This window comes from Micropterus salmoides, unplaced genomic scaffold (genome assembly GCF_014851395.1).
Source record: "Micropterus salmoides isolate LMB-PRFRI ecotype aquatic unplaced genomic scaffold, ASM1485139v1 Ms_hic_scaffold_3247, whole genome shotgun sequence".
NCBI lineage: Eukaryota > Metazoa > Chordata > Actinopteri > Centrarchiformes > Centrarchidae > Micropterus > Micropterus salmoides.
In genome coordinates, this window is record NW_024042537.1 from 1 (window position 1) to 19,300 (window position 19,300).

At 40.2% G+C, this 19,300-nt stretch overlaps 1 pseudogene; it reads right to left on the reverse strand.

Annotated features, from left to right (window-relative positions):
* Positions 1–614: 614 nt before the first annotated feature.
* On the reverse strand, positions 615–18,823 carry LOC119884171 (annotated as a pseudogene).
* Positions 18,824–19,300: the final 477 nt, after the last annotated feature.

Sequence of the window (19,300 nt, forward strand, 5' to 3'; positions counted from 1 at the left end):
CTTCTCTTCCACTACATTTCAGAGAAAACTTTTTACTCCACTGCATTTATCTGGCAGCTAGTTTTCAGATTAAGTGTATTAAGTGATATGATATCATAATCTCATAATACAACATTTAAATTGGTTTAAAAGCAGTATCTACTTGGTGAATGTTGATCTCTAAGCACAACTTCCATTCGTCCCATCATACATTTAGATCAACCCTCTTCTGCTGAATTAATTACTGTGCTGATCGATTTGTTCATCTGTTACTTTTGGTTTTCCCTCACGTTTCGATTGGAGTCCTGTAGCTTTTTACTTTCTAGATTCTCCTACATTCAAAAGTATTTCTCTTTTATGCAGATTGATACTTCAACAGCTGATTAAGCTGCTGGCCTCTTCTTCACACTAAGTGAAGGATGTCACAGAACTTTCTGCAGCTAATGAAAAGCAAGATAGTCATTGTTTTTGAATTCTCTAAATGATATTACGCTCAACACTCTTGATGCCATATTTGACTGCGTTAATTTTGATTTACATGTAAATAATGTGGTTCAGCGATGCTTCTTCAACTGAGAAACAGTGTCTATCCAAACGTTGACAACTAGTACAGACAGGGTAATGCAGTCACTCACCCGACAGTGATATCAAGATGTTACTGCCCACTGAGCTAGACACAGCCATGTCCCCCAGACCTTTCCGGGCCACAATCACACTGGTGATCAGGTCAGGGATGGATGTCCCAGCCGCAAGGATGGTCAGCCCATGATTTCCTCTGAGATGCCCATAGTCTCACCCACCTGTAAACAAGAAACAATTAACCGGTGCGGTTTAACTGAGAGTCAGTAACACATCTGGCCATATCAGATGTGGGTTTTACAGTTTTTGCCTGGTTGGTCATCTTAGGCACCTACCGTACCAAAATCAGATCTGTGCGTCCTCCAGCATAACATGTTTGCCCATTTCTTAAAATCCAGGAACGGATTGGTGTTTATTTTGAATATTCATACATTTTTGAAAATCAAATGTCAGAGGTTGTCTGTTTATAGTCATGTTCATTTATACCTTGTTTTTTTACGTTTCAAAACTTCCCCCCTCTGTTTTTTAGATTAAACGAGCATGATATAACGTGTCCAAAGAGGTGCTGGGGGGTGATTTTGTTAGTTGTTTCCCGTTTCCAGTCCTGTACTGTACTTTACTGTACAGAGAGTGATTTCAATCTGTTTGTTTCACTTTTGACAAGAAGGCAAAAGAAGTGAATTTTCCCAAATAGTCTAAAGTAATCCTCTAAAACCGTGGTTCAAAACTTTTTAGGCAACGCACCCCCTTCTACATCTTGACTGGGTTGCTGCACCCACAAACCCCCTCTCTCTCTAGGATTGCGCATATACATACACGTATATTTAGTTCATCTGTTTGCTGAACCGGAAGGGAGGGTATTTTCATGACAAAAAAAAACGTTTCAAAACTTCCCCCCTCTGTTTTTTTTTACAAATCCAACCCTGTTATAGCCTCATAAACATGACATGGACAAAAGAGGATCCTATGAGATTTCTTAGTACAGCACAGGTGCCAGAGAGAGGTGTGCGAGTAGCCATTTCCTGTAAGCTAACTATTAATAATAACGTTTTTAATTTGAAATTAAATTTACAAAGGAAAGTTTTCAATTTAAGTTTTATTTCATGAAAATTCCATAAAAAATAATTGTTGTAGTCTTTACACTACTACACCACCATTGCATTTTCCTGTCGGGCAGAGGCAGCTCCACACACACCCAGGGGTGCGTGCGCCACACTTTGGAATCGCTGCTCTAAAATAATTGCACATAAGCCTAGCTTTTTTCATCCAACGGAAATATTTTCCATGCTCTGTAGAAACTCTAGTGTCACGGTGGATGTAACTCCCATAAACATGACTTGTGTAAAGTGTCAACCAACCTGATGAGCCCACCACACCATCAGGTAGGAGAAAACTCCGATCCACAGGATGGAGCCGATAAACGTCACAGCAAAATACCTCCTGGACGCCTGGGACATACAAGAGAAGTTCTGGTGTTCAGAGAAGCTGCCACACGATATTATGAAACAGATTTGGATCCAGATGATAAAGGTTGCTCTTAAATGAAACGCAGATTTGTACGTGTGTTTTAATGTCTGTTTATGGTTTTAGGTTGCGCTCACATATTTCAGCAGCACTCAGCAGATGCCAAACATGTCTGCCAATAAATGATGCAGGTGTCGGTTTTTCTTTCATGTGCTGGAGATCCGTTTGATAATCCGCATTTTTATTTCAGCAAAGTGTGAAATAGGTTCACAAGCTTGTGGAGTTTATAACATGTCCTTGGGTTAGCAATTAAACTGAGTCATCTAGACGCACGTGCATCTACTGTAACCTCTGAAACCTGTTTATGAGCTCAGAAAAACAGCTGTTTCAGCTTTGTGACGATGCATTTTCCAGCTGATCCAAGGCTGTTAATTTAACTGAAGTAGGAAGATTTCTGAGTACACTTCCTCTTATAACACCCCTAACCTCTAACATGCACTTCCTGTGCTGCTGCTGCTTCTTCCTCTTCTATCTCCTTCCAATTCTCTTGTATTGATTGCACTAATCGTTACCTCCTACTTGCTTTCCTAGGTATTACTGATGCTCTTACTAGCATCTATTGTCACTTGTAGATCTCTTACTCTTACTGTAATGCTTGTATGTTGTTCTTTGGATAAAAGCGTCTGCCAAATGGGTAAATGTAAGATTTTCTCTTCAACATTAAATGTAACTCTTATTCTTCTATTTCTATATCTTCTTCTATTCAATGTTTTATTTAATGTGTATTTTCTCATCTGTTGTGTTGTGTCGTATCTGGAGCTGCTGTAACAAGTGAATTTGCCCTTGTGGGATCAATAAAATCTATCTGATCTCATCTTAGTTTTCACACAACATTCATCACCAGTTGTGGAGATACGTGGTTTTCGCTGGACAAAAATGGTATGAACATTTTTAATCTGAAAAGTACCTTTGCTGTAAAAGCAGAATATTTGCCTCTGAGATGTAGTGAGAGAGGTATAAAGTTGCATACAATGGAAATACTTTGAATTTGTAGTACTTTTACTTGAGCATAGGTAGTCGCATTTCACACTGGTGTCCATGAAGGTGGTTCGGACTCACCACGTTGCGGACGTCAGGCAGCGTGAGCCACAACGGAAACACAATGGGCAGCAGGAACAGATATGTGGCCTGCTTGCGTCTGGTTCAGGCCACTCTAAAGACAGCGGTTCATTCTCTTCCTCTTCTTCCTCTTCCTCCTTTTTTCCATCATCATCATCCCTCCTCCTCCTCTTCTTCGCTCTCACTGGAGTCACTGCTCTCCTCGTCACCACTCTCGTCCTCACCGCCGCCGTCCGAGCCCTCTGATCCCCCCGCTGCCGCCTGCAGGAGAGAGCACACGCGTGAAACAAGTGAGAGAGACGGTGTGAGTTTTTCAAACTTTAATTCTGTCATGCTTGCATTTTTTTTATTAGCAACCAATGAGAATACTGGGGAAACTAGTTAAACCTTTTATTCAGAGCTGCAATGATTAATTGATTAATCGTCAAATTAATTGCCAACTACTTTGTCAATCAATTCAGCAATGTTTTTAAGGAAGAACATTCCAGCTTCTCCAATGTGAAATTTTCTGGTTTCTTTCTTCCTCTGTGAAAGTAAACTAAATATCTGTGGGTTGCGGACAAAGACATTTGAGGATGACATTTTTTTCAACTAACAACTAATCGATTAATCATTAGTAGCGGCCCTAATTTTATTAAACACGATGTGCTTGTTTTTCTGGCTCTGTTGTACAAATGAAACATAACAGTTTAACTTTTTAGACACAAAAGGCAAAGGCTGTCCTGCCACATGGACACTGAACTGGACAGGCTTCTATCTATATTATATATTTTAGATTTAACCATGTTTTTGCTCACCTGTTGTTCTTTTCTATGTTGGTCTATCTTGTACTCAGATACTGAGATAGGCCTTTATTGATCCCAAGGGGGAAAATTCAGGTGTTACAGTAGCACAAGGACAGCAATAACTATAAAATTATAAAAAATATATTTATATAGTATATTAAATAAAAACTGTTTTTACATAGAAACCATGCAAGAGCTACTCAAAGTTTTGCACAGAAATACTGCAGTACTATCTCACACACAGTGGTTTGATTAGTAGCAGCAAAGTATAGCACATGTCAGAGTAATATGATACCATCTGCTGTAACAACAAACACCATAATAATATACTTAGTGTTTGTCTGTATTTATATGGACATAATACAGTATTAAATGTAATTAAACAGTATATAATATATAGTTTTCAGAAGAATTCATTCAAGTCTAAGAGCAACTTTAAATCTGCCTTCATATCAATACCTCGTATTTCTCACTTGTCAAGTTGTTATAAAAGGAGCGTTTAAGAGCTTCAAACACAGAGTACGTCAGGAGGATTGAGACGCTGTTGGGTCCTTTATCTCAGGTAATGTTACTTTGACGTGGTTGCTTATGTTTTGCGATACAATACAGGGAAAATAAAAGCATGTGTGTTAGTAATAACATGTAAGTTAAAGGTCATTTCAGCACAAGAAAGACTAGACTTCCAAACAAGAGGATCAAAATAATTTCCCACGTCTAAATTTAAACACATCTTTGAGAATTACAGCTTCTGGTTTCAGTAATTCTGTTCAGCAGTTTAAATCATCTCTTCCTACCTTTGACTCATCTGGCTGGTCGGTCTCCTTCTCACTCTTCTCTTCTGTCTTTTGAGGCTGGGAGGTGGACGGCTCTGCTGCTGCAGCGCCCCCTGGTGCAACGGCAGCAGAGGCAGCAGCTGCCTGCTCAGCGTTTGGCTTTTGTATCTCAGATTCTGGAGAAAGAGAAAGAACACACAGCAGATAGACTGTATATGGAGGACTCTGACATCAAATTAAGTCTGGTTAACACTTGTCTTCACTTTAAACCAGTCAGTGTACATAATCCTGTTAATGATCGCTCACCCACATTTTATAATCTCACACGTCTCTTTTTAAAAACAGGAAGTGCTGTTTTTTTTTCACACTTTGACACAAAACAATCATATGTTTAACGTTAAGCTGAAAAGTGATTGGTCGTGTGGGATGTGTGAAGTGCCAGTGGGAGTGATTGGAGTGTTTGGAGATAAACAAGCTCTGCTATGAAGGAAAAGGGATTCACACGCACACACAGTCCCATCGCATGTTAATCCTTGTGCTGACTGATTGGGGCTCATTGGGCCTCTCCAGCCTCCCTGCAGACCCACTTTGCTCTGCACCTTACTCTGAAGCACCTCATTACTGCACACTGTGACGCACAAACACCTCGACTGAGAGGCTCCGCTGATTGTGGAACAACCTCCTTCAACCCCCAACCATCTCTGATAATCGATACACAAGCCAACCATTTATGGTTGCTCTCCAGCTCAGAAACTTACAATATAATGAAAAATACCACCAAACGTTCACTTTTTGTCACTTTATGAAACTGTGCAGAACCCTGTTTGCATCTTCATCTGAACTATAAATAATATTGCAATACTTTTAGGCTATATCGCTATATAAAACACATATCTCGATATTCATATTTTCTCTAAAATAATGGCGTACATTATCAAATAGAGCAAATGATGACCTTATAGAATATGATGCATTGCTGTAGATTAAACTACCCAGCAGCATTTAAAGTAGATAAAATCAGCTCAACCTTAAACATCTACAGCAGTAAAATGCAACATACACATAAATGCAGCAATATTAATCCAGAAACATCAGATATAAAAGTAAAACACAGACAGGGATCGTTTTACTGCACAATTAGCACATTTTGCTGTAACACACATACTTTTACCTTAGTAAGGTTTATAATACAGAACCTTTAGTTGAGTATTTTTAAAGTAAGGTTAGTATTAGTACTTTTGCTTAAGTAATGGACCTGAATACTTCTTCCACCTCTGGTTAGCACACCAACAGCCTAACTGCACCTGTGTGCTACCTGTCAAACGTTTAAGGAAGGTGACTTTGTGTGTAACCCGGTGTGAGAGTCTAGCGGGTTGGTTGTGAAAGTGAGTCTTTTCGGTACTTTAGTAAACATTCAAGTATGCAGATAAGCTCGGGCTGCAATATAATAGCTAGTGAAAGGTTGTGTGTTGTATTTGCTGCCAGAAAATAAATAAAAATTCCTGTTTATGTAACGTTACTACGGTGCCTTCTACTCTTCACAGCACAGACAGGTGAAAACCTAGCTAGTTAGCAGCTACAAGTCAGGCTAAAGTAAATTAAAATAGCCTAAAACTGAAGGTATCCTAAAAAGTTTCTAAATATCCTTAAAATGGCCAGAAATCCTCTTTAAACATAATTAGAAACCTGCTTATTAGCCTTTTTTATGAGAAAATCAACATACACAAATACTGGAGGCAGGGAGAATTGCTAGCTTAGTCTAAAAATAAGCTTTCAACAACTCCTAAAAAAAGGTACTTTATCTTGTTTAATAAACAAAGGGAAATTTAAAGTAGACATGGGGTTTTCGGGGAGGTTACATGGTTGAAACCAACTTTTATTGTGTAAAATGTAGGCATATTAAACTACATGCTAAAAGATGCTAATATTAGCCTTGAGTTAGGCTACAATGGTTTTCAGCTGAAAAGAAAAGTGGTTTGGGGCTTTAAATCTTAAAGAGTAATCAAACAATTTAGCTGTCTGGCTGTTAACAAGTACAGTTTCGTAAGGAGAATTCTACCAACAGTATAAATGTTTCAGTAATGCTGAAAACAACTCTAATGCTGTTTTTTAAGATAGGAGGACGTTGAATTTGACCTACTGCTGCAAAGAAAATGGCTGTGGTACAGAATAAACCATTTTTATTCAGTTAACATCGTTGAGCTTTTCCTTTGCAGCCACATTAAAACATTAAATATTTTGTTCCGTGAGTGGTAAGCATTAAGAATAGCAAAGTTGAGTTTTTATTCCACACAAAGATCTACAGTATCTGACTGTTTATTAAACAAGATAAAGTATCTTCACAACATAAAACTCACCTTCAGAGTGGCGGTGATCTGACTGTTTGTCTGCGACCGGGACGTTCAGAGGCTTTACTTTGTTCTTTGCTGCAATGAAGAGAATCATTGCTCAAACAACCTGAGTCCGTGTTATATCAATCGAGATAAACCTCGTCCGTGAGCAATTTTGTGCAACCAAGTCAACAAGCCTTTGACCTTATACTTACACACTGACTTTTTTCAGAAGACTGGCATAGAATAGCACTCCTCCATAAAACAATACTCTATGCTCAAATCAAATTCATAACCCACACCTGTGTTAAAATGTAAAATCTACAACCCTCCAGATTATTGTGATCAGTTGAAATTGCCGACTAAATGTTGGTGCATAGCAGTGAGAAAGTGCAGGAGCTCTATGTGCCAGCGTACATCGCCTAATATCCTTGACTTTAATATTTCTATGGGTGTATTCATAACCGCCTACTAAATACTACCGGCGGCCGATTTCACAGCAGTATACAGTATGAAATGGTTACATCATTTTATCTTATGGTAGCCTATGCTAGGCCAGGCTTAGCCGGCTTACGGTTTTGGCAAAAGTGGATGTAAACAATATGAGAAATACAAATGTAAGTACTTTTTACTTTTATTTTTTATTTAATCTTACGTAAGGATCTGTAATGAATGTAACGTCGTAGCTAGCTGCAGTTGTCCTACTACCCATAGCCACAACGCTTATTCAGCCTGCTAAGCTAACGTTTGATATCACAAAGACAGCAATGTTAGCTTAGCAAGCTGACAACAAACATAACTTAAATCTAATGCTGAGTTATAGTTTTTGTTATCAGGGACAGAGCAATTGTGTTCTTTCCACTTTGAACGTTCTAGCACTTTGCATTATGGGTCACAGTGCGCAATGTTGAGTGGTCCGATGCATACTGGGGATTTGTTCTGAGACAGTACGAAATCCGGGAATTTTTGGCATACTGCAGATTTTGCATATTACATACTGCATTTACGCCAAAACAGAACGTACTGCTAGTATAGTAGGCGGTTCTGAATACATGTCTGGACTCTCAAATTAGCAACATAATTAAAGTATCCTGATCTTTACAAACTATAACCCTTAAACAGCTTTGTGTCAAAAGTTTAGTTGTAGTTGTTTTTTGCTTTTCCAAAAATGCACATGGAAGGAAAATGGAAGATCTTATTCATAAGTTCCTCCTATTTCCTCCTAAACAGACAAACTTAACACATTCATTTACAATAAGAATGTACTTGTAAATCCTTCGAGACTCATTTGAAGCCTTGTCAACAACCACATCCTCGTGGAAGCTTTTTACCAGAGCTGAAGAGGCGAAGATGCACAAACTGAGAACCTTGAAACCCTTATTTTTCTACACAGGCAGTGTGTGGAAAAGGTCAGTGATGCTCACAATAACACAGAAACAACAAGATGCAAACACACTAACATGCAACCATCCAATATAGACAAAACAACCAACTAAAATCAGTTGCGGAAACATTTCTGGGACAGAAGCAGACCGGACTGAACACAACAACAGACACGACACCAAAACATCTTACCTTTTCTCTGCACTGATCTCTCCCCTCTGACATCACCATTAAAAGATGTCTCTGATTGGCAGAAACACACATCAGACTAAATCCCAAACACTATCAGCTTCCTCCAGTTATGTGACACTTCAAATCACATGCAACTAGATATAAATATATTAAATGAGAACTTCCTTTCTGAAACCTATTCTTGAAGCGCTATTCAAGGTCAGACGAAGAAACTGGAAAGTCAAAGAAATTCGCTTCAACTTTCCAATTTGTAATCAAATTACTACAATCACAACAAGACACACGACAGGAAACAACAGCGAGGCGACATCTTGTTGCCGCTCTTACCTCTTCTGGCTTTCCTCTGGCCGGGGTTTTTCAGGGCCCCTCTAAGGGTTGCCTCTAGGATGGAAACCCACAGCAACAATTTTAACTTCTGGGTGATCTGAAATTCATTTGTTTTCTATATTTATGCATCAGTGTTTTCATAAAAATCAACTTGTGTCCACTCGAACTGATAGAAATCATCTGTCTTCCAAATGGTTTATCTGTTGTATTTACATCACTAATGTTTCCACTTTCATTCATCCCTTCTCATCTAATTTCAACTTCAGTTAGAGACTTCCTACACAGCCTTTCAACAACACTTGAGAACACACCTGGACCGAGTTGTTTCGCCATCAAAACAATTTTTTTAACTACAGATGAAAAGCGGTGACTCCGAGAAGAAATTCCTTCATGTTTTAAGTAACAGACGCAAATTAAATTTTCTGCTGTCTGTGACTTTGTTTAACCAGTTAAAAGCAAACCTAGAAATGCATCACCAACAGCTGTTCTTTAATAGTGTTGTTTAGTATTTTAGGAAGAGCATATTTTTAATTCCAAAAATGAAGAAGGAGCTTTAAGAAGTGTACAAAATGGTTCCTGTAGTTCTCTGTAACTAAACTGTCAAAGCTCAGTTGTCGCACACACAATCTGAACAATGTGCTTTCTGACCACTTTCTAATAAGTCACTCTTTTATAGGGTTTATAAGTTGTATTGCAATGTAATAATAACTTAATAAAGGTCAAGTTAATAAATCATTTACTAATACTTTACACATCAAAGTGTCTCACTGACTACAGTAATGAGCCAACTGCAAAAGATAGTAAGTCATTTATAATTATAGATAGTTAACTTGTTAATAAAGGGTACAGTTGCAGACTTAAGTTGTTAGTGAATGAGTTCTGGTCCTGATGCCATTCTGGTTAAACAGCTCAGTGGAGGCCACGTGAAGAGCATCAAAGTCAAGCTGGAGAAGGATAAACACCAGCCACAACCTGGCAACCCAAATGTTGTCCTTTTAAAGGCTTATAACTGATTTATAAAGCATTATTAAATGATGATTCATTCATTGTTAATTAATATTATAGTAATATTTAAGTAGTACTGGGTACTCGACGCTGTGGCTTTGTCCTGATATAGAGAAAGAAAACTGAAAACCAAAACTGATTCACAAACATTGAGAATTTTCCTTGTGCTCATGATATCTGGCTTCTCCTCTCCTGTCAGTCTAAACACTGGGCCACACAAATCCACTGCAGCACACTGACTGCTTCATAACCTGTAGCCAGTGGTAACAGTAAAAGTACATTCACTCAAGTACTGTACTAAATGTGAGATAGATGCCACTTTCTACTTCTGCTCCACCACATACTGGAAATACTGTACCTTTTATTCCACTGCAGTTATCTGACAGCTTTAGTTACTTTACAAATTAAGACTTTAGCAAACATAAGCATAAGAAGAACTTATAAAATATGAAGATTCTTATAATTTCTACAAGTAACAAGTGAGATTTTATGAATTTATTTAACTGAGCAGAAAACTGGTACAATTCTCAGGAAGCTAAATCTCCTCAGGTCCATGTTTAAGATGCTGACAGTTCACAGTAATGATATACAATACAGCTGCACAGAGATCCATAGAGATAAAGAGCTTGGTCTGCTAGCACGCTGGCTCTTATCCAGCTTTTATTAGCCTGTATTGAAAAGCTGATTAAGGCTCAGCGGTGGCCGAGTGCTGTGGGGAGTGTGAGGAACAACGGCCTGGTGAGTTTGAGGACGGGCTGAAGGTCGCCGAGGTTCATCACGCAACCCTGACTTACAGGACGCGATAGAGCTGAGTCACTGGAATATTTAGTCGATTAGTTGATTGAAAGACATTAAATCAATTAATCGTCATTATTCAAAACTCACTAGCTCGAGCATCTCAGATGCGAGGTTTTACTGCTTTTTATGACAGCAAACGCTGACAAATATAAAACAGATTAGAAGTTTTTCTTGCCTCCTTATTCTTAACTCAATCCACATGAATTAAATTCAATCATTAAATTGTATGTTTGATGAAAGATTAACAGTAGCTTTGAGGTGCAAAGCACAACATTTCAGAAAACACACTTCTCTGAAAACCTGGAAAAGATGTGTCCTTTTTGTTTATTTGTTTTCTGGAATGTTGTATTTTGCACCTCAAGGCCACTACAGATTTATGAAAACCTCTCCCACACCACAGCTGCCTCAGCAAATCACCAAGGGTGACAATTTTACTTTTTATGTGTGTGACAACTTGATGGAAAAACATTTACGGATCGAATATTTAAAACAGTGGTTTATGTCCTCGTTTTAAATTTCACAGGGTTTTATCTTAGAAACACGTCAACCAGCAGGCTGCAGATTTGAATATTTGTTGGTTTTGGTTGTTACCTTCTCCCAGAGGGTCCAGTGTGTGGATCATCAGCTGGAAGATGGTGCTCCTCAGCGAGGTGTTGTGGAGGGAGGCCGAGCTGCCGCCTCGCTGCAGGACGGGACGCACCTACAGGCCAGTAGACACGTAATCAGAAAACAAACTGCAGCAATAACTTTCAGGCAAAGTAAAGTTGAACAAATTTTTTTTATTTATCATGGTTAATAGCTAATTTCCAGCTAATACTTTACCATTTGCAATCTTCTAGTCTTATGATATCTAAAACACAGTTTTGCATGTTAATTACAGGCTCATGATAATGGCGACACTTTGAATTATTCCACATGTTGAAGGGGAATGAAGGTTTGCACCACACACTATATTTAAAGATAGATGACGTGTCTTCCCTTCCTCAGCACAATTGTGAGTCGAGCTCACCTGTGAATAACTGATTTATACCAAACTTATAAGAAAAATGAACACTTGAACACACCTAAAATGACAGAAACCATCTTTGGGAAACATTTATTTGATATGTAATTTGTTTTAGTGTGGCCCGTGACTCATCTGCTAACATGGAGGGTGTGGGGTTCATGACATATACTGTAGCATCATGTCGTCCATCTTTATATACAGTCTATGGGCTGTAGTAAGAGAAATACTCTGCGTTTGGAGGTTGTGTCACTCCAACCCAACAATAATAAAATGTGGTTTTTCATACCCTGAGTCGTGCTCTGTCCTCTTGTAGATCTGATGGTGATTTGATGCGTTGAGGGCTGCTCGGGAGAGGTTCAGGTTCTCGTTTGGATTTTTCTTCAGCTTTTGGTGCAGCAGAGGGAGCTGCAGGGGGAGCAGCAGGAGGAGCAGCAGCAGAAGGAGGAGGTGCTGGTGGAGCCTCACTCTCCTGTAAAGTCAATGACAACTTATTCGGTTAGCAGCACGTCACTAATTCAGTTTATATGCATGTATCCACGGGCATGTGAGTGGTTTATTTGTTCCATTGTGAAGCTGTGGAAAAGAATTGGCTTCACACATTGAGTGACATACTTTACTTTTGTGGATTGCACACGTCAGGTTTTCATTTCCAAAAGTCAAACATGTTTGATTTATCTGGTTTGAAGTTGAGTCTAAACCAAGATCAACTCTGCAGACTATCAAGGAAGTAGTAGCTGGGTGGGGTGGGGGTCCACATGACTGGACAAAGGTCTCTACAGTAATCCAATCTAGTTAACACTGTAGTATGAATGAGTTTCTCGCCATCAGCAAAAGAGCACATCATGAAGCTTAAGCCTTAAAGTGGATCGTGCTTTATTACCTCATCCTGACACCATTTCTTCTGCTGATTCTGTGCTTACATGGTGCATATTGCTAAATTAAGTGATCAAATTACCACAGAGCAAACCTGGGCTTGTGCAATATCCTGGCATAGTTAGACTACACACATTGCATAGAGGGGGCACAGGAGCTCAATTTTGCCCCCAGCAGGTTAATCCGGCCGTGTCTGTAAGAAGATCTGGGTCTCACTCAGTCCCTTGCCTTTAGACTTGGTCTGTTGTTGATTTTCCGGTTGGTTCAAATCACTTGTTGAAATGTAAAACACACTCACAGGTGTTATGTGCACACAGGCACAAACATTGAGTCTCATGCAAGTGCATTTTCACGTTTTTATTCTTCACCTCTTTGACTTTTTTCTGTGAGGTTTGTTGGTGTGAGCTTTCCAAGTAGGATTCATCAATCCCTTTTAACTGCACAAACCTGGTGATCATCTGTTTATGAGTTTGCACACGTTTGTGAGATTTGATCGTTAGCATAACCCATGCATGATATGCTACATAAGGAAAGCTGCTCCGCTCTGTTTGTGGGCAAATAAAAAATTCAAACAGATGAATATCATGTCAAATACAGAAGGAACGGTTTGACATTAGATGCTAAAATAAATCAGTCCATGACTAAAATGGGAGGCAATCTACTTGATGTGATTGTCACTGAGATACATTACTTTTGATGTTGGTGTTATTACTGAGGATGTATGTTCCCTCTGGATATTGACTTGCATAAAGACACTGAGGGAAATGCTGGATTGATACACTGAACAAAATTATAAACGCTAAACACTTTTGTTTTTGCCCCCATTCATCATGAGCTGAACTCAAAGATCTAAGACTTTCTCTATGTACAAAAAAAGGCCTATTTCTCTCAAATATGGTTAACAAATCTGTCAGAATCTGTGTTAGTGAGTACTTCTCCTTTGCTGAGATAATCCATCCACCTCACAGGTGTGGCATATCAAGGTGCTGATCAGACAGCATGGGGATTGCACAGGTGTGCCTTAGGCTGGCCACAATAAAAGGCCTTAGGCTGGCCACAATAAAAGGCCACTCAAAAAAATCTACAGTTCCATCACACAGAAAAATGACACAGATGCTGCAAGTTTTGAGGGAGCATGCAATTGTCATGCTGACTGCAGGAATGTCCACCTGAGCTGTTGCCCGTGAATTGAATTTTCATTTCTCTACCATAAGCCGTCTCAAAAGGCGTTTCAGAGAATTGGTACTAAATCCAACCAGCTTCACAACGGCAGACCACGTGTAACCACACCAGCGCAGGACCTCCACATTCAGCAGAAGCTCATCTGCGTGCTCGTCATCGTCATCGGGGTCTCGACCTAACTGCAACTTCACACAGCCGTTGAAGAGGAGTCGACCAACATTCCACTGATCAACTCTATGCGAAGAGATGTGTTGCACTGCATGAGGCAAATGGTGGTAACACCAGATACTGACTGGTTTCTGGAGCCCTGAACTCCACCAATACAGAGAAACATTTTCGAGAGGCCTTTTATTGTGGCCAGCCTAAGGCACACCTGTGCAATCCCCATGCTGTCTGATCAGCATCTTGATATGCCACACCTGTGAGGTGGATGGATTATCTCGGCAAAGGAGAAGTGCTCACTAACACAGATTTTGACAGATTTTTGAACAATATTTGACAGAAATAGGCCTTTTGTGTACATAGAGAAAGTCTTAGATCTTTGAGTTCAGCTCATGATGAATGGGGACAAAAACAAAAGTGTTGCGTTTATAATTTTGTAATTAAAGTGTAATCCTGTCAGTGTAAATAAACACTGACAGGATATTAATTTTGTATTAGGTTTTTAAAAAGATTATTATTGTGTAATTATTATTAAGACAAACAAGTATTTTCCCCCTATGGAGAGAGGCAGACACAGAGTCTGTACATGACTTGTGAGACAGGTGAGTATATTATTCAACAGGTATCCACAGATTTTCTCTGAATTCATTACAGAGAAATAAGAATAACTTACTAATTTGAATAAAAACACATATATTGGATTTCCTGGAGGAGGATATTTTGAATTCCAGTAACTCTGGACACATTAATGTGGCAGCATGCCTCATTATGCTCCGTACTTGTATAGCGCCTTTCTAGTCTTTTCGACCACTCAAAGCGCTACAGTCATTACAGTCAGTGCTATGACTGAAGGACCACATACTGACTGCAGACGTGCTTTAGGCTAATTGGAGAATGTACTGGTCATACTTGAAATACTAAAACACAGTTTTGCATGTTAATTACAAGCTCAGACATTTGCTGCTCTCTGTCAGCGGCAGGAAGCCGTTTAGTCTGCAGCCGTTCTGCAGATAAATAAGCCTAAAAATACATTTTTCCTTTGTTTTGATTTTTTAAAAATCTAAATGAAATGACAGCTCTACATTCTGGTGTCATCCACATCACTGTGACACGCTGTCTGTAACACCTGGAGTGCTTTCTGTTCAGCATCATCAAAGGGTTTTACACAAATACAGGCTGTCACCTGCACAGACCCACAAATCACTGTCCCTCTTTCACTGTATCTGAAAAGGCAGCAGTCCTGACTGTGAGGAGATGAAACGATGGGAAACATACTGTGTAGCCTATCGATGGAAGTTGGTCTGTTTCTTTCTTTGTTTTTATTCTGGTGGGTGCACAACAACAAAACAGTATAAATGAACTGTCATTCAACATGTTGGTCAGTCTCCAAATATCTTCTGTAACCTTGTCCGTAGCACTAAACCGCTGATTCCTACTTAAGATGTAAGTAAGAAATAGGCTCCCACGTGTATGATTTAATTCATAAAAGGGCCAAGTACTATCCTTAAAGAGCTGGTCACTCTAGTTTTTAGAAACTCAAACAGGAGGAAATGGTGCATTTGTTGGGGACTATTTTCAGTGGCAGATTAATACACATGTGGTGCTCTTTTTTTTGTATTTGGGGCAGAAGGACAGTGAATGTGGGACTGAGTCAAATTAAACTACAGTAATTGTGTTCATGGTGATGAAGGAACATGTCACCCTGTGCAACAGCGTGGCTCATCACAATGTTTGTTAGTTGGATCAATTCATTGTTGGTTTTTCACAGGGTTTGAACACTACAGAAAATAACCAGCCATGATGCCATTTTGATGATTATTTAATCATCCATCCATCGTCAACCGCTTATCCTGCGTACAGCGTCACGGGAGGCTGGAGCCAATCCCAGCTGACATCTGGCGAAAGGCGGGGTGACCATCACAGTTTCCAAGTTTACACATTCAAATATCTTGTTTTGTACAATGTAAAACCCAAATATATTCAATTTACTGTCATAGGTGACTAATATATAAATATTCACATTTAAAAACTGGAACTAGTGAATTTTTGGTATTTCAGTTTTAAAAATGACTTAAACGATTAACACATTATGAAATGCGTTGCAGTTTATTTTTCTGCCGATTAACCAATCGATTAATCAACTAATCGCTTTGTCTGTAATTTGAACAACATTACACCACAGAGTCATCTCAGCTCTAGGCAACAGACACATCACTCTCTGATAAGAAAAAAAACAGTCTTGGTAAAATCAACACTATTATCATGGAAACCTCTCAGTGTAGCGTGGATTTGATTTGATGATGCAAATCAGTGAAGAAGCCAAACTGTGGCTGTAATCAGTTATTTGGAGTTTCCTATGTTGAAGCTGATTGTGGAATAATAGAGCTGATATGAACCTGAGGTTGCTGTTTACATCTGGATTCAACAATGGAATTGATTTAAGTTTTTTCTTACAAGCTCAGTGTGAACACTAACAAGATATCCTGAGATAACTCTAGACCAGAACACGTCTTTAATCTACTTTATGAGCCATCAACTGACCTTCTCCGGCTCCTCTGCGGTCCACACCTTGACGATACTCATGTGCTTGTTGAGCTGGCTCTTGACCCCCTGCTCGATCTGACTGTTGAACTTCATGAAGCTCACGTAGCTGATGTAGCCCATCAGCAGCAACAGGCTCTCCCACCACAGGATCATGTTGTCCAGGAAGAAGACGATGAGCATGACAAGGTCCAGGATGTAGAAGGTTACGTCTCTGAAGAGCGGCCACCAGGTCAGGTGCAGCATCTCCCGGGAGAAGATGGCGCACATGCCGATCACAAACAGGATGTTGAAGACGGCTGAGCCCACAATGGTGCCGATGCCCACGTTGCTGTGGGAGATAAAGACACCGATCAGGGAGGTGAAGAGCTCGGGGGCAGAGCCTCCGGCAGCCATGAAGGTGGCCCCGGCCACATCGTCGGAGATCTCCAGCTTGTTGGTGATGACCTCCAGCCCAGGAACAAAGAACTCATCGCAGACAATGGCCAGGGCGACAAACATGTAGATCATGCCTGTGACGTGCAGGACCACCCAGCCTTGCCGTCGCTGCTCCACTGAGAAGATGTCTTCTGGATAATCCCCTTTCCTGTGAGGGGGCTGGAGTGGGGGACCAGGGGCAGCTGTTGTGGTTGGTGGCGGTGGAGTTGGAGGAGGTTTGGGAGGATGAGGATCTACGTAGATGCACTGTTCGATATCTGTACTGTTGACGATTATCACCAAAGGAGGTTTGGTGGCCCCAGTTGAGACAACCTCCTCCGCTGTCTCATTGGATGCCATCACCTCCCTAATGTTGACCTCCACGACATCATCATCACCCCTCTCTGCTCCGAGTGTGTCATCCGTCTGGGCGGAGGCTCGCGGCTGTGACAGCCTGGCCTTCAGAGTCAGCGTGTAGACGAAACACAGCAGCACACCTGAGATGAAGAAGAGGACGCGACTGCGCCTGAGTCTCCTCCTCGGAGGCGAGTGCACGTTCATTGCCCTCGTGGTCTCGAATCCAAACAGGAAGTTATGTCAGATGCATTGCTATTCCTTGATTGTTCCGGCACCGTTATGTGGCGAGAAGACGCCGCTGACAAGGAAGAGACACACGCACGTACACACAGTGTGTTTCATCTTTTACAGCGGGCAGCTTCAACCTGTGGAAGGACTGAAAACAGAAAACACACAGCTGAAAATCACATCATCATGAACATGTATTTTTAATGTCCTCACTGCTTGCATAGTTACAGAGGCAGATCTACTAAGAAGTGTGTGTTTGTTGGGGGAGATGGGGGATGCAGACAGCCACCTGTTACTATGGATACATAATCACGCAGGCTTTGGCTCCTCACAAAACCGGAGTCCATTAAAGACACTTTAAACATGTCGGTAAGAAAAAGCATTGGTCTTGCATCCAAAAAAACAATTCATTCCGAAATTGCCGCTCATTAGTTATTGTGTGAGGCGCGCACAGAAACAACGAAATGAAAAGCGTCCCATAAACGATCAATAATTAAATTAAATTAACCCTGCCTGCAGTGCAATAAGATCTCGATGTTGATAAAACCATCAAATCTAAGACTAAAAAAGGGCGTGTTGAGGTTTCGTTGCGGAGTAAAGTGAGGCCGGCGCGGATTATGATACAAGGTCGAATCAAACTCTTAATCTATTTTCTTTGACTATCCAAAAATAATGACAAAGATACAATAAAACCCAGAAAGCAGCTGTGTGCAGTGAGCGGTGGTGCGGGTCTTACCTGTGCCGCCGGCTGCTAGACTCCTCGCCGCTGCGGACCGTCCCTCCAGCTGTGCGTATGGACGCAGAGATGCTGACTCCGGGTTTTGGAGAGCTACAAGGGCGCACCGCATGTCAGGGCTTGAACGAGGCTCAGCATAATGCTGCTAAGAGGATTAGGAGCCAAACACCTCTCACCTCCCCTTTCACACATAACGCTGTATCAATACACCAACATTCAAACTGTTGAATGCTGGTCGCAGCTGCCAGTTTGAGGTGAAACCTCGGAGGCGGCTCTGAGCGCGGTGTCTGTTGGATGTACAATAATTAAATGTTCAGAGTCGGGCAGGAGGAGTTTGGTCGTTACTTTGGGTGTGGTCAGGTGAGGCCTCATTTTAGAGTGTGGGGTACTGATTCATTTCCCTAAACAAAGAGCAAAATATGAAATAGCACGTGGGAAACAAGCGCTTTATCAAAATCATCAAAATGTTTGCACGTGAGAAGATATGATTTACAATATTTTAACTTGGAAAATGGCAAATTTCACACGTTCACATTTTCAACTAGGCCTATATATCTATCTATCTATATATATATAAATAAACAACATGTAATGAATCTAGAATAGATTAAAGTTTCACTTTTTGACTTATGGGAAAAATAGTTTTTCATGATTTTTGGAAATGCAGTTGTTTGTATATCTATACACACATATACATACATATTTTACCTGTAGTCAGGGTCTCTGCTTATATATGAATCCAACTAAAATTTCAAAAACTAAAGGAAATGTTCACAGTATTCACACAGCTTCATATTATTATCAGACAAACTTTGGAATACATTTTTCGGATTTTGTCCTCCATCTCTTCATTTGAAGCACATTAATAAATCTCTTATTGTCCAGTATGATCAACAACAAGTGTGCATGTTTCCCGTTTTCACTACCACCAGAAAATACAATTTTAGCTACAGATACCAACTCATGTTACACTGATGTGTGACTGTAACTGATGTGTTGTAATTTGACTAAATTAATACAAAATATACACTAGCGTGCAAGAGTTTTAGGCAGGTGTGGAAAGA